The sequence below is a fragment of the Notamacropus eugenii genome, chromosome 4 (assembly GCF_028372415.1).
Source record: "Notamacropus eugenii isolate mMacEug1 chromosome 4, mMacEug1.pri_v2, whole genome shotgun sequence".
Classification (NCBI taxonomy): Eukaryota; Metazoa; Chordata; class Mammalia; order Diprotodontia; family Macropodidae; genus Notamacropus; species Notamacropus eugenii.
In genome coordinates this window covers 50,582,346-50,595,099 of record NC_092875.1, presented here as the reverse complement: position 1 = coordinate 50,595,099, position 12,754 = coordinate 50,582,346, and positions in this window count along the sequence as shown.

Below are 12,754 nucleotides of genomic sequence, written 5' to 3'. Positions count from 1 at the left end.
TTTGGTAAAAATAATAGAAGAGTTCAAGTGATCATTATTCCTTGTGAATTAATACCTCTTGGTGAAGACTGACCCTCTTTCTGAAATAACTATCAGAGGAACTGAAGGGTTTGGTTCTACTAATAGAAGAAAATTGGGAGCTAAGATATGGGTAACATGGAAGTTCTGAACAGAGCTCTGGATTTGGAGTCTTATCACCTGTGTTCATATCCCTGCTCTACCATTCATACTGCCTCAAGTCACAGCCTCTATGGATTTCAGTTTTCTCCTCTGAAATGAGGAGGTTGGATTTGAGCATCTTTAAGGTTCTGTTCATTTCAAATCCTAAGAACTACCCCCTGCGACCTGAGATTCCTTTGAAATCTGATATTCTGTGATTCATTGATTCCTGAATTTAATCAATCAACATTTATAAAACACCTACTGTATACTAGGCACTATAGAGGCATTTGGAATATAAAAAGGCAAAAAACCCCAAAAAACAAAAAACATAACCCTACAAAAAACCAGAACCTGCCTTCGAAGGAGCTTGCATTGTAACAGAGGCAATAACATGCAAACAACTATAAACAACGCAAACCATGGACAAAACCCAGCCTCATTCTTCCTGTCTGAATTCGGAGTGTGCTGGTAAATATTTAACTGCTAGCAGAGTGGTGGGGTGGCAGGGTGCACCCAATGGACGCACTTTCTTTTTTTATTTTATTTTATTTTTTTAATTTAACTTTTAACATTCATTTTAACAAAATTTTGGGTTCCAAATTTTCTCCCCTTTTGTCCCCCCCCCAAAACACCGAGCATTCTAATTGCCCCATCACCAATCTGCTCTCTCTTCTATCATCCCTCTCTGCCCTTGTCTCCATCTTCTCTTTTGTCTTGTAGGGCCAGATAACTTTCTATACCCCTTTACCTGTATTTCTTATCTCCTAGTGGCAAGAACAGTACTTGGAAGTTGTTCCTAAAACTTTGAGTTCCAACTTCTTTACCTCCCTCCCTCCCCACCCCTTCCCTTTGGAAGGAAGGCAATTCAATATAGGCCAAATCTGTGTAGTTTTGCAAATGACTTCCATAATAGTTGTGTTGTATAAGACTAACTATATTTCCCTCCATCCTATCCTGTCCCCCATTACTTCTATTCTCTCTTTTGATCCTGTTGCTCCCCATGAGTGTTGACCTCAAATTGCTCCCTCCTCCCCATGCCCTCCCTTCCATCATCCCCCCCATCCTGCTTATCCCCTTATCCCCCACTTTCCTGTATTGTAAGATAGGTTTTCGTACCAAAATGAGTGTGCATTTTATTCCTTCCTTTAGTGGAATGTGATGAGAGTAAACTTCATGTTTTTCTCTCACCTCCCCTCTTTATCCCTCCACTAATAAGTCTTTTGCTTGCCTCTTTTATGAGAGATAATTTGCCCCATTCCATTTCCCCCTTTCTCCTCCCAATATATTTCTCTCTCACTGCTTGATTTCATTTTTTAAAGATATGATCCCATCCTCTTCAATTCACTCTGTGCACTCTGTCTCTATGTGTGTGTGTGTGCGTGTGCATGTGTGTGTGTGTAATCCCACCCAATACCCAGATACTGAAAAGTTTCAAGAGTTACAAATATTATCTTTCCATGTAGGAATGTAAACAGTTCAACTTTAGTAAGTCCCTTATGACTTCTCTTTGCTGTTCACCTTTTCATGCTTCTCCTCATTCTTATGTTTGAAAGTCAAATTTTCTTTTCAGCTCTGGTCTTTTCATCAAGAATGCTTGAAAGTCCTCTATTTCATTGAAAGACCAATTTTTCCCCTGAAGTATTATACTCAGTTTTGCTGGGTAGGTGATTCTTGGTTTTAGCCCTAGTTCCTTTGACTTCTGGAATATCCTATTCCATGCCCTTCGATCCCTTAATGTAGAAGCTGTTAGATCTTGTGTTATTGTATTTCCACAATACCTGAATTGTTTCTTTCTAGCTGCTTGAAATATTTTCTCCTTGACCAGGGAGCTCTGGAATTTGGCCACAATGTTCCTAGGAGTGTCTCTTTTTGGATTTCTTTCCAGTGGTGATCGGTGGATTCTTTCAATATTTATTTTGCCCCCTGGTTCTAGAATCTCAGGGCAGTTTTCCTTGATAATTTCATGAAAGATGATGTCTAAGCTCTTTTTTTGATCATGGCTTTAAGGTAGTCCCATAATTTTTAAATTGTCTCTCCTGGATCTATTTTCCAAGTCAGTTGTTTCTCCAATGAGATATTTCACATTATCTTCCATTTTTTCATTCCTTTGGTTTTGCTTTGTGATCTCCTAGTTTCTCATAAAGTCATTAGCCTCCATCTGTGCCATTCTAATTTTGAAAGAACTATTTTCTTCAGTGAGCTTTTGAACCTCCTTTTCCATTTGGCTAATTCTGCTTTTGAAAGCATTCTTCTCCTCATTGGCTTTTTGAACCTCTTTTGCCAATTGAGTTAGCCTATTTTTCAAGGTGTTATTTTCTTCAGCATTTTTTTGGGTCTCCTTTAGCAGGGTGCTGACCTGTTGTTCATGCTTTGACTGCATGTCTCTCATTTCCCTTCCCAGCTTTTCCTCCACCTCTCTAAATTCATTTTCAAAATCCTTTTTGAGCTCTTCCATGGCCTGAGCCCATTGAGTGGGCTGGGATACAGAAGCCTTGACTTCTGTGTGTTTCCCTGATGGTAAACCTTGTTCTTCCTCATCAGAAAGGAAGGGAGGAATTATCTGTTCACCAAGAAAGTAACCTTCTATAGTCTTATTTCTTTTCCCTTTTCTGGGCATTTCCCCAGCCAGTGACTTGCCTTCTGAATATTCTCTTCACACCCACTTTGCCTCCAGATCCTCCCAGCCAGCACTTGGGGTCTGAGATTCAAATGCTGCTTCCCAGCCTCAGGGCTTTTGGCGGGGGCAGGGCTGCTATTCAGTGTGAGATGAAGTTCAGGTGCTCAGGTGGGGGCAGGGCCACCTCACGAGCTCAGGGGGTTTATGCAGAGACCTTCAACAATGGATCCTGGCTCCTGCCTGCTTGGGGAGCCCTGGTCTGCTCCTGCCTCCGCTGTTGGCTCCCGAGGGGGCCTGAGTTATGGGGGCACCCCACTCCCCTCTCGACCTGCCAAAGACACCCTCTCACTGACCCCCACCACCTGTGGGTGGAGGGACCCACCTGGCCACTGGAGATTCTGTCCCTGAAGACTGCTCGGATCTGCTCCTCTCGGCGCCACACGGCCGAGGCAGGGCTGGGCTGGGCTCGACTCCGTGTCCGCAGCTCGACGGACCTTTTGCGAGAGGTTTGCAGGGCTCTCTGGAACAGAAATCTCCTCTGCTCCACTGTTCTGTGGCCTCTGCTGCTCCAGAATTCCCCGGGGAGTTCTTTTTTTACCGATGTTCTATGGGTTGTGGGTTCACTCCGCCCCCACAATGGATGCCCTTTCAAGTTTATAACATCTAATGAACAGCACTGCATCAAGCCCCGGGTTGCAGACGTCTCCAGTTTCCCAAGGGCAGCTTCTGCCAAACAGCTCCAGCACCTCTGCGGGGTGGTGTTCCTGATGAGGAGGCTGCTGCTGCTGCTGCAGAGTGCCTGCGTTCCCGGGATGGGGTCAGGCGGGGCGGGCACAAGTAGGGTATATAGGGATCATTACGCGTTAGGAGCCTTAGAACTTGGGCAAATTTGGCCCGACCTGATCTGTCTTAGATGGTCCCGGAGAACGAGGGTGGAGACTCAGTGGGGCGGAGGCCTCAGTAGGGCGGGGGATTCAGGGGGCTGGTTCCCCCATCCCCCTCCCCCCGGGGCAGGACAGAAATCTTCTGTGGGGCGGCGCCCCTGGGGTTGGTGGGTCGGATGGAGTGGGACACTGGGGCGGGCTCCACGGAACTGGCGGGGCAGAATTGGCTCCAATCCATTCAAGGGGGAGGAGGACCTATAGCTCAGTTAGGCGGCTCCCCCCGACCCTACGACTGAGGGGGCATGGCAAAAGTGCGCGTGCACCCTGGCATTCCAGTGCCCTCGTCCACCCAGTGGCTCGCGGAACTTGCAACGTTCCTCGGTTGACTGTTTCGGGTTTGTGTCTGGTTCGCTGGGAGTCCCCTGTTGTCTTCGTGATCAGCCAAGGAGGCGGATTCGAGGCGCTTCGAGGACCCCGGTGACCTCGATACTGCCGGGGCTGCCAGAGTAGGAGCCCGACCGGAGCCGAAGCGATTGGGAGGTGTCATCGTCTTCGTCTTCCTGGCGTGGTCCGGGCGGGGCGGTGGGACGAGGGACCGGGCGAGTGGCCGACTCTGGTCTGGGAGTGGCTGGGCGTGTCAGCTGTCGCCCTTCTGGTCCGCTGTCTTGTTGGCCTCCGGGAGCAGTGGCCGGGGGCGATCCGCCAAGAAGTCTGTCTCCCAATCCACCCCCAGACGGGACCTCGGTGGCGACTCAGCCCCCTAACCGGTCCCCAGCCCTCCGTCTCCGTGTGGAGGCCCCGGTGCCCTGCCCTCCCTCTCCCCTGGCCTAGCGGCCTCCTCTCCCGCGCGTGCCCGAGGCCCAGCACCCCGCATCACAACGATCTTCCCTCCTTTGGGGTCTCCTCACTGCAGGGGGGCCACGTTCTACGCCCTCGAGGTCCGAGCAGCCCCGTATCAGCCCAGCTCCCCCCTGGCTCTGTGCGGCCGGGCTGGGGCAGCGAGGCTGCCACCCAGGCGGGAGGGCCCCACTGGCCCTTCCAGACTGGCCGAGGCCCCTGAGCTTTCTCAGCCGCAGCTTCCTCGTATGTCAGTGAAAAAAGCGTTTGTACAAAGCAGTCCTAACGTTTGCATGCCAGGGATGTGGTGAGGATCGGAGGAGATGAGCTCCAGAAAGCGCTTTGTCAGCCTTCGAGCAGGATGTGAATGCTGTTAGAGGCAGCAACAGCTACGGTCAAGGATCTTGGGCAAGTCACTCAGTTGAGGTTTAGGGGTTCTGGGAACCCGAAGTAGCAAACCCTCCCCTCTTTCCTTTAAGGCATTTAAGGAGGGTCTTGAAGGAAGTGACTAGAGGTCAGATACCTGGAACCAAGAAAACAGCATTTTGATAGGATTGAGGATGCTACATACCTGAAGGCTACCTGCATATAGCAGATAATGGAGGGCTAGGTTAGGTTAAGGGTAATGGAGATTTCTGGGAAGTGATAATAGAAGGCTTGTGGCCTCAGGTAAACCTCAGATCAAGTAGGAAGATTCAAGGAGAGTTCAAGGGTGCTCCCAGAGCCTATACCCCATCAACTCAATCTCTCACTGACCCTGGCTACTCTTAAGTCTTTAAGATGCTGAAAAATGGCTCATCTGTGCTGGTAGAGAAAGTCTACTGTCCAAGAATTTCTTTCCACCACTAAAATTACAAATTTTGGAGTATTTCTCTCAGATAGTGATTTAATGCAGACAAAACTATGTCCTAATTGAAACTCCAAATAAAATTAGTTATGGGTGTGTTAGTGATATGCTTGATACTAAAAGGGTATCAAGGAAAATTTATTGCAGCAAAGTTCAGAGGAATTGAACACTTTGGCCAAAGTGGGCCCCCACACTCTTTTCAGGAGGAGGGAGTGTTGGATATGGAAGTGAGATTGGCTTTATACTGTTAATTCATGATAGATCCTCCCATTAGGAGACAGATTGGTCCATTCTCCATTAGGTCACCATCTTCTCTCCATGCCATTAGGTAAGTACCCCTTGTATGATCCCTGCTTCCAAACATGTTTTAACATAGGACTCATGGTTAGAAAATGGAGGGATAATTTTATGCGGGAGTGTGTTTGCTTCTATACATGAGGTTCTTTAAGCAAATGGAGTGAAGAAAAGCCTTCTCCAGATAACTGTAGGTCATTTTCCCTGACTAGTTCCAGCTAGCTTTAGATTTGGTCCCTTTATCAAAAACTTTGTAATTTTCTGAAGGCCGCTGTCTGTCTCCTGATTGGTTGAGTCCACCTGTAGTCTGCTAGCCTTCTTATTTATTATCTGACTTATTCTCAACGACTTCGTCAATTAATAATAACTTCTATGGAAACTTAACTTTTTTGCCATCTTTCGCAGGGCCAAAGAGCCTTTAAACTTAAACAGCAAGTTTCATTAATCACAGCTTAGAAGCAGACACAGTTACTTTTACTCTCATTGAGTGTATAGCCAAGGCAATATTAACAGCGCTGGTGGTGAATATGAACATGCCAGTGTAGCTCTCAATCGCAAAGTGAGTAGACTTTCCATACAGAAGGCAGAAGAAAAATATTTATTCAGATACCTGAAAGCCAAATTTAATGATGAATACAGTTCTCTTAGCATTATACCATAGCTGCCTCAAATGAATATCTCATCCTACTCGGAAAACCATAAATTTCTCTCTTTCACTGTAACTCTATCTCCATCTCTACCTCTATCTTTATCTGTATCTCTCTATCCTTATCTCTATTTCTGTCACTAATAGCTTAATCTATATTATCTTTAATCTGCCTCTATCATTCATCCATCTCTAACATATGTATATGCATGCAGTTAAGATTGTATCTTATTAAAGCATAATGTTACTATGTCCTTAATATGTAATTAGTCATCCTTTGATTAAAGTCTATGTTGGTGAATAATTTGCATAGTGTGTAGATAGTAATTATTTTCTTTTTTATTATTAATTTATTTGTTTTCAATTTTCTACAATTACTTCTGTAAGTCTTAGATTTTTTCTCCCTCCTTCCTCAAGATGGCATGTAATCTTATATGGGTACTACACATACATTCTTATTAAACACGTTTTCACATTCCTCAGTTGTGCAGAAGAATTAAACCAATGGGAGAAACCATGAGAAAAATCAAACCAAAACAAAACATAACACAAGAGAAAATATTCTGCTTCATTCTGTGTTCCAATTCCATAGTTCTTCCTCTCTATGTGGATGGCATTTTGCCTCAAGAGTCCACTGGGAATGTTTTAGGTCCTTGCATTCCTGTGAAGAGCTAAGTCTATCAGAAACAATCCTCGCACACTGTGGTTGTACAATGTTCTCCTGGTTCTTCTCCTTTCATTCACCATCAGTTCATATAAGTCCTTTCAGGCCTCTCTGAAGTCTTCCTGTTCATCAGTTCTTATAGCATAATAGCATTATATTCATATACCATAACTTGTTCAGCCATTCCCCAGTTGATGGGCATCCCCTCAATTAACAGTTCTTGACCAACACAAAGAGAGCTGCTATAAACATTTTTATACATGTGGGTCATTTTCCCATTTTTATGATCTCTTTGGAATATAGTCCTAGAAGTGATATTCCTGGGTCAAGGAGTATGCACATTTTTGTAGCCCTTTGGGCATAGTTCCTAATTGCCCTCCAGAATGGTTGGATGAGCTCACAGCTCCACCAGCAATGAATTCCAACTCTCCCACATCTTCTCCAATATTTATCATCTTCCTGTTTTGTCATGTTAGCCAATCTGATAGGTGTGATGTGGTACCTCAGAGTCATTTTCATTTGTATCTCTCTAAATAATAGTGATTTAGAGCCTTTTGTCATATGACTATAGATAGCTTTAATTTCTTCCTCTGAAAACTACCTGTTCATATCCTTTGACCATTTATCAATTGGGAAATGACTTATATTCTTGTAAATTTGACTCAGATCTCTACATATTTTAGAAATAAGGCCTTTTCACTGACACTAGTTGCAAAAATTCTTTCCCAGTTTTCTGCTTCCTTCCTAATCTTGGTTGCATTGGGTTTGTTTGTGCAAAAACTTTTCAATTTAACATAATCAAAACTATCCATTTTGCACTTCATAATGTCCTCTATCTCTTGTTTGGTCATAAATTTCTCCATACTTTATAAATCTGACAAATAAACTATTTCTTGCTCCCCTAATTTGTTCATAGTATCAGTCTTTATACCTAGATCATGTATTCTTTTTGACTTTATTCTTGTGTGTAGTGTCAGGCATTGGCCTATACCCAGATTCCACCACACTGTTGTCTAGTTTTGCTGGCTGTTTTTGTCAAACAGTGAATTCGTATCTCAGAAGCTGTGGTCCTTGGGTTTATCAAACAGCAAACTCCCACCACATGTGACTTAGGCTGCCATGTGATTTAAGCAAGTCACATGGGCCTATTAAGAATGGGAAAGATCTTCTTATTTAAATTACCATTACATTTGGCCCCAAGAGCTTTTGTATTCATTACATCCATCAGTAGAGCAACTGGTATAAACAGAATTGTAACAGGGATAACTGAAAGTAAGCATATAAAACAATATCTTAGGCAACTGGTGTCAACAGAACTTTACAACAGTATAATAGTGATCACACAAATTAAGCACATAAAGCAATATCTTAGGGTGGGGCTTGAACACAAGTACTCCATCATCCCCCCTCGAATGAATGGGGCTTAAAATCTTGGGGTAAGGGGCAAAAGTCTCTTCTTCCATAGCTACTTCCTGCTGAGATTGGATGTAGAGCTGTCCCTGCTCCAAGAGGTCCCATCAGTTCTTTAGGCTGGCATCCGGAGCTCAGTCAATGCCAGGTCAAGGAGTGACACATCACAGTCATGGACAAGGGGTGACATCTGGCTTAAGCCACCAGGCATCTGCAGTTGGAGGTTACTAATCCTGCAGAAAACAAATCTAGCAAACAAATTTCACAAACATAAAACTAAACAGAAACAAGACAATAACCAGAAGCAGGGTAGATATAGGTTCAGCTGTGCTTCTGGAGTCCATGAACTCACTATCATAGCCTCATTCATGGTAGAATATATGAGATAAGGGTACAGTTTGGTAATCATCTCCTGAATAAACAAGATAATACCAATTATGGTATTATCTTTCCAAAGTGCTATAATTTCTGCAGCTTTTGGAACATTGTCTTCTGTTTTACCCATACTTTAGCTCCCAATTTTATTCTAACAGTAGAACCCAATCCTTTAGTTCCTCTGCTAGTTATTTTGGAAAGAGGGTCAGTAGGATACTGCTTACTGCATCCTTCTGCAGTCAAAGCTAAGAGATTTAATTGTATTGTTACCTCCTAGCATACTGTAATCTCTAAAAGCTTTCTGTACAAAAGGATTCTGATACCTATAAATTTCAAGAAATCCATGCCATCTATTGATACTTCTCCAGCTCCCTCATCACTGATTCTCACCATCCAAGATATTAACAATTCTCTTATCCTTTAAGTGAACTGACTCAAAATATCTGTTGAGTAAAATCCTCAGTTGTCTCCCTAAACACTGTTCCCTACTTGGTTCTCTTGTTTTCACGTTAGTATGGGGCAAGCTTCAGCCTTCAAAGTTGCTTACTGCAGCATTGTTTCATTTTCCAACTATGACTCAGTTATATTTCTGCCCTTGCACTCTCCTGGCAGTCATCATCATGGCAACCAGACTGGGTCTGTACAAAGGTTGTATGCACACTTCTTTTGCCAGCCTTCTGTTTCTTCTTAACTAAATGAACAGACTTTTTTCCTACCTGAGACCCCTCAGCTTGTTCTTTTAAAGGAAAGCCTGAATGCTGAGAATTCCCATGCAAACTAGCTAACTCTTTTTACGTCTGAATTTTTTCCTTCAGCAGCTCATGTCTGCTTTTACACATAATATGGTAAACTGTTAATAAAGTCCAGCTTCTCCTACACACAACTGCCAGCTCTTTCCCTGGTTTTATAGGTATTCCTTGCAAACAACTTTCCAAGTCTCTAGGTTCACCCTCCTGTAGCCTTGCTTCCCAGTTTTCATAGGGTCCTGTGCTTTTAGCCCATTCCCTTGCTAAGGAGGAATATGGCAAACCCTCCCATCCTGGAATATTTGCTTCCTCCTCTAAATCCTTTCTGCCTCCAAATAGAAATTTTGTACCCTGCGATCCTGTTCATGGCTCCAAATGTACTACCCAGGCAATATTCACAGCACTGAGGGCGACTATGAATATGTTGGTGTAGTTCACAATTGCAAAGTATAACAGACTCTCCATGTAGAAAGGTAGAAGAAAAACATTTATTCAGACACCAAAAAGACAAGTCCCCAAACCAGAAAACCAGATCCATCATAGTAGCCAAGAAATCAATACACATTAGCACTGCAGGGGACAAAGCCATTCCCAAGCCTACCACTCCCTGCCAACCCCTCCTTCCCCCCCCACCCCCCAGGACTTTCCCACAAACAAACAAACACTCAGGAACCTAGTTGTCTGTCTCTATCCTCTCTCTCTATCCACCCTAGCTGGTCTCACTTCCTCTCAGTTCTGCTCCATCCTTCCTGTTCCACCTCTTCAACAAGCTCCTCCCACCACATGTGACTTAGGCTTCCATGTGATTTAAGCAGGTCACATAGGCCTTTTAATGAATAGGAAAAGATCTTCCCATCTAAATTACCATTACATTAAGTTGCAATAAGCAATAAAGATTTACCAGGAGTCACATACATAGGGATTCCATTTAATACCTTTTCTTTCTCAAATTTAAACTTGTCCTGGTGTCAAAGCCAATTGTTAGAAATCCTTTCTCTCTATTGTACGTAAACTTGGAACTTCTCAAGGAAGTCAAATTCATTGCTTAGGAACTTTATAACTAAAGAAAGTTCTTTTCTCTGGGCTTATGTCCTTGCCCACACAAATGGTTTCCAGGGTCACTGGCAGGTTTTCAAAATAAGGAGAACTGACATGGACTCCAGGGAGGTCTATGGCTGATACTCATGACCCTGCCAATGAAACCCCATACATATAGGGGGACTGTTCTGAATGGGCAGAACCAATCCAGATAAGGTTTTCAACCAATCCCCTCCTCTCTATATACACAGTAATCAATGAAAAATTTTAAATTTCAGCATTAAAACAGTAACCAATATTATATCAATTATATTAATAATTATATTATATAATATATAATTATATATAATATATTAATTATATTGTTATATTATACATTATATAATATAATTATATTTATATATTATAATATATTACACAATTATATAATATATAATATTATAATATATGATATATAATTATATTATATAATATATATTAATTATATCAAATTGTTGTAACTATAACACAAACAATAAACTTCAGGTGACTTCAAATGCATTTTCCAGATCATATTAAAAATTCTCAATAAAAGGATGGGCTGTCTTACCCTAAATACAGACACTGACCAGAAGGCTTCTCTGCCTCTGGCCTTTCCCCATACTTCCCTTTCCCAGGACTGTTGTTGTGCTCTGACATACCTTCTTGAGTAAGGAGGAGGGAGTGGGGGAAGGAATGATGAGACTGTTGACCCCATCCTGGGTTATAAAATTTTTCTTGTCTCCCATATCTTGTGTCTTCTATCCTGTCATCCATCTTCCTCATCCTGTCCACAGTCTTCCCCCATAAAACCTCTGAAACTTCTTCATTTCTGAAACCTCCGTATGAACATAACTCTTCAAATCTTGGAATCTCACCTAGCCTTCCTGCCAGGAGACTCACACTGCTTTCTTGATACCTTTTTGTTTTCTTGAATATAAAACACTTCACCAATTTGTTTAGCATACACAATACATACATACATATGTATGTATATATATATCTATATTTATCTGTATATATATATATATATACATACACACATACTTATACATCCATATTTCCTTAGGGCTAGGTGCTCCCCAATGGCTTCCTTGATGTAAAATTGACAAAAATTTCTCTCATGATTTGCTTAGGAACTTGGAGATTTAACACATACATCTTCATAGATTCTGTGCACAGGGCAGCCTCCTTGACCTTTCATTTGCTCATCTGTTCTTCATCACTTCCCATTCACATGTACTAGGGCAATTTCATTTGGTAACATTAAATTGGCCAGTACCTGCCTCACTAATTCTTTATGTATCAGTTCCTTCCCATTGTAAGCTGACCAATTGTTAGACAATCTATCAGATTTCTTTAAAGAATTACTTTCACCATCAATGACAGCATACCAATTAGGCCTTTTTCTCTCCATTACCCTGGAAGATCCATCAATAAAAAGATGACACCCCTCATGGAGAGGAATATCTCTCAAATCTGGATGTACATTTGTTTGGCACTCTATAATGGCAAGACAATTATTTTCTAAATTCTTACATTCCATTTACTTTTTGAAGGGAAGAGGGAGGACTGATAACAATATTCAGTCACTAACATCAAATCAGCTTTTTCCATCAATATGAACTCATATTTTAATATACAAGAGTCAGTGAGCCACCTCTTGGCCCTTTGGGTTAAAATAGTCCTAACTTGATGAGGGATACTTACTATTAGAGTCTCTCTAAATGTCAACTTCCTACTTTCTTCCACAAGAATGGCACTAGCTGTCACTGTCTGTACACTTTCTGGACAACCTGGTGCCACTGGGTCTAATAATTTGGAGAGAAATGCCACTGACTTACATTGCCCTGCCTCCCCCACTTCTTTTTTATCCTTTTGTCAAATGAAGGAAAATAAATTTCTCTCTCTCTCTAACCTGATCTGGGATAAGAGGGTTTAATAGCCATTCAAAGTATATGAACAGTTTTTAAAAATTTAGTATTTTCCCCCAATTACACCTAAAAACAATTTTCAGCATTCATTCAAAAAATAATTCCAGATTCCTTCATTCCCTTTCCTCCTCATTGAGCTGACAAGCATTTTGATATAGGTTATACATGTGTAGTCTTACAAAACATATTTCCATATTAGTCATGTTGTAAAAGAAAACACAGACCAAAATTAAAAAAAAAAAAGAAAGCAAAATATAAAGTATGCTTCCATCTGTATTCAGA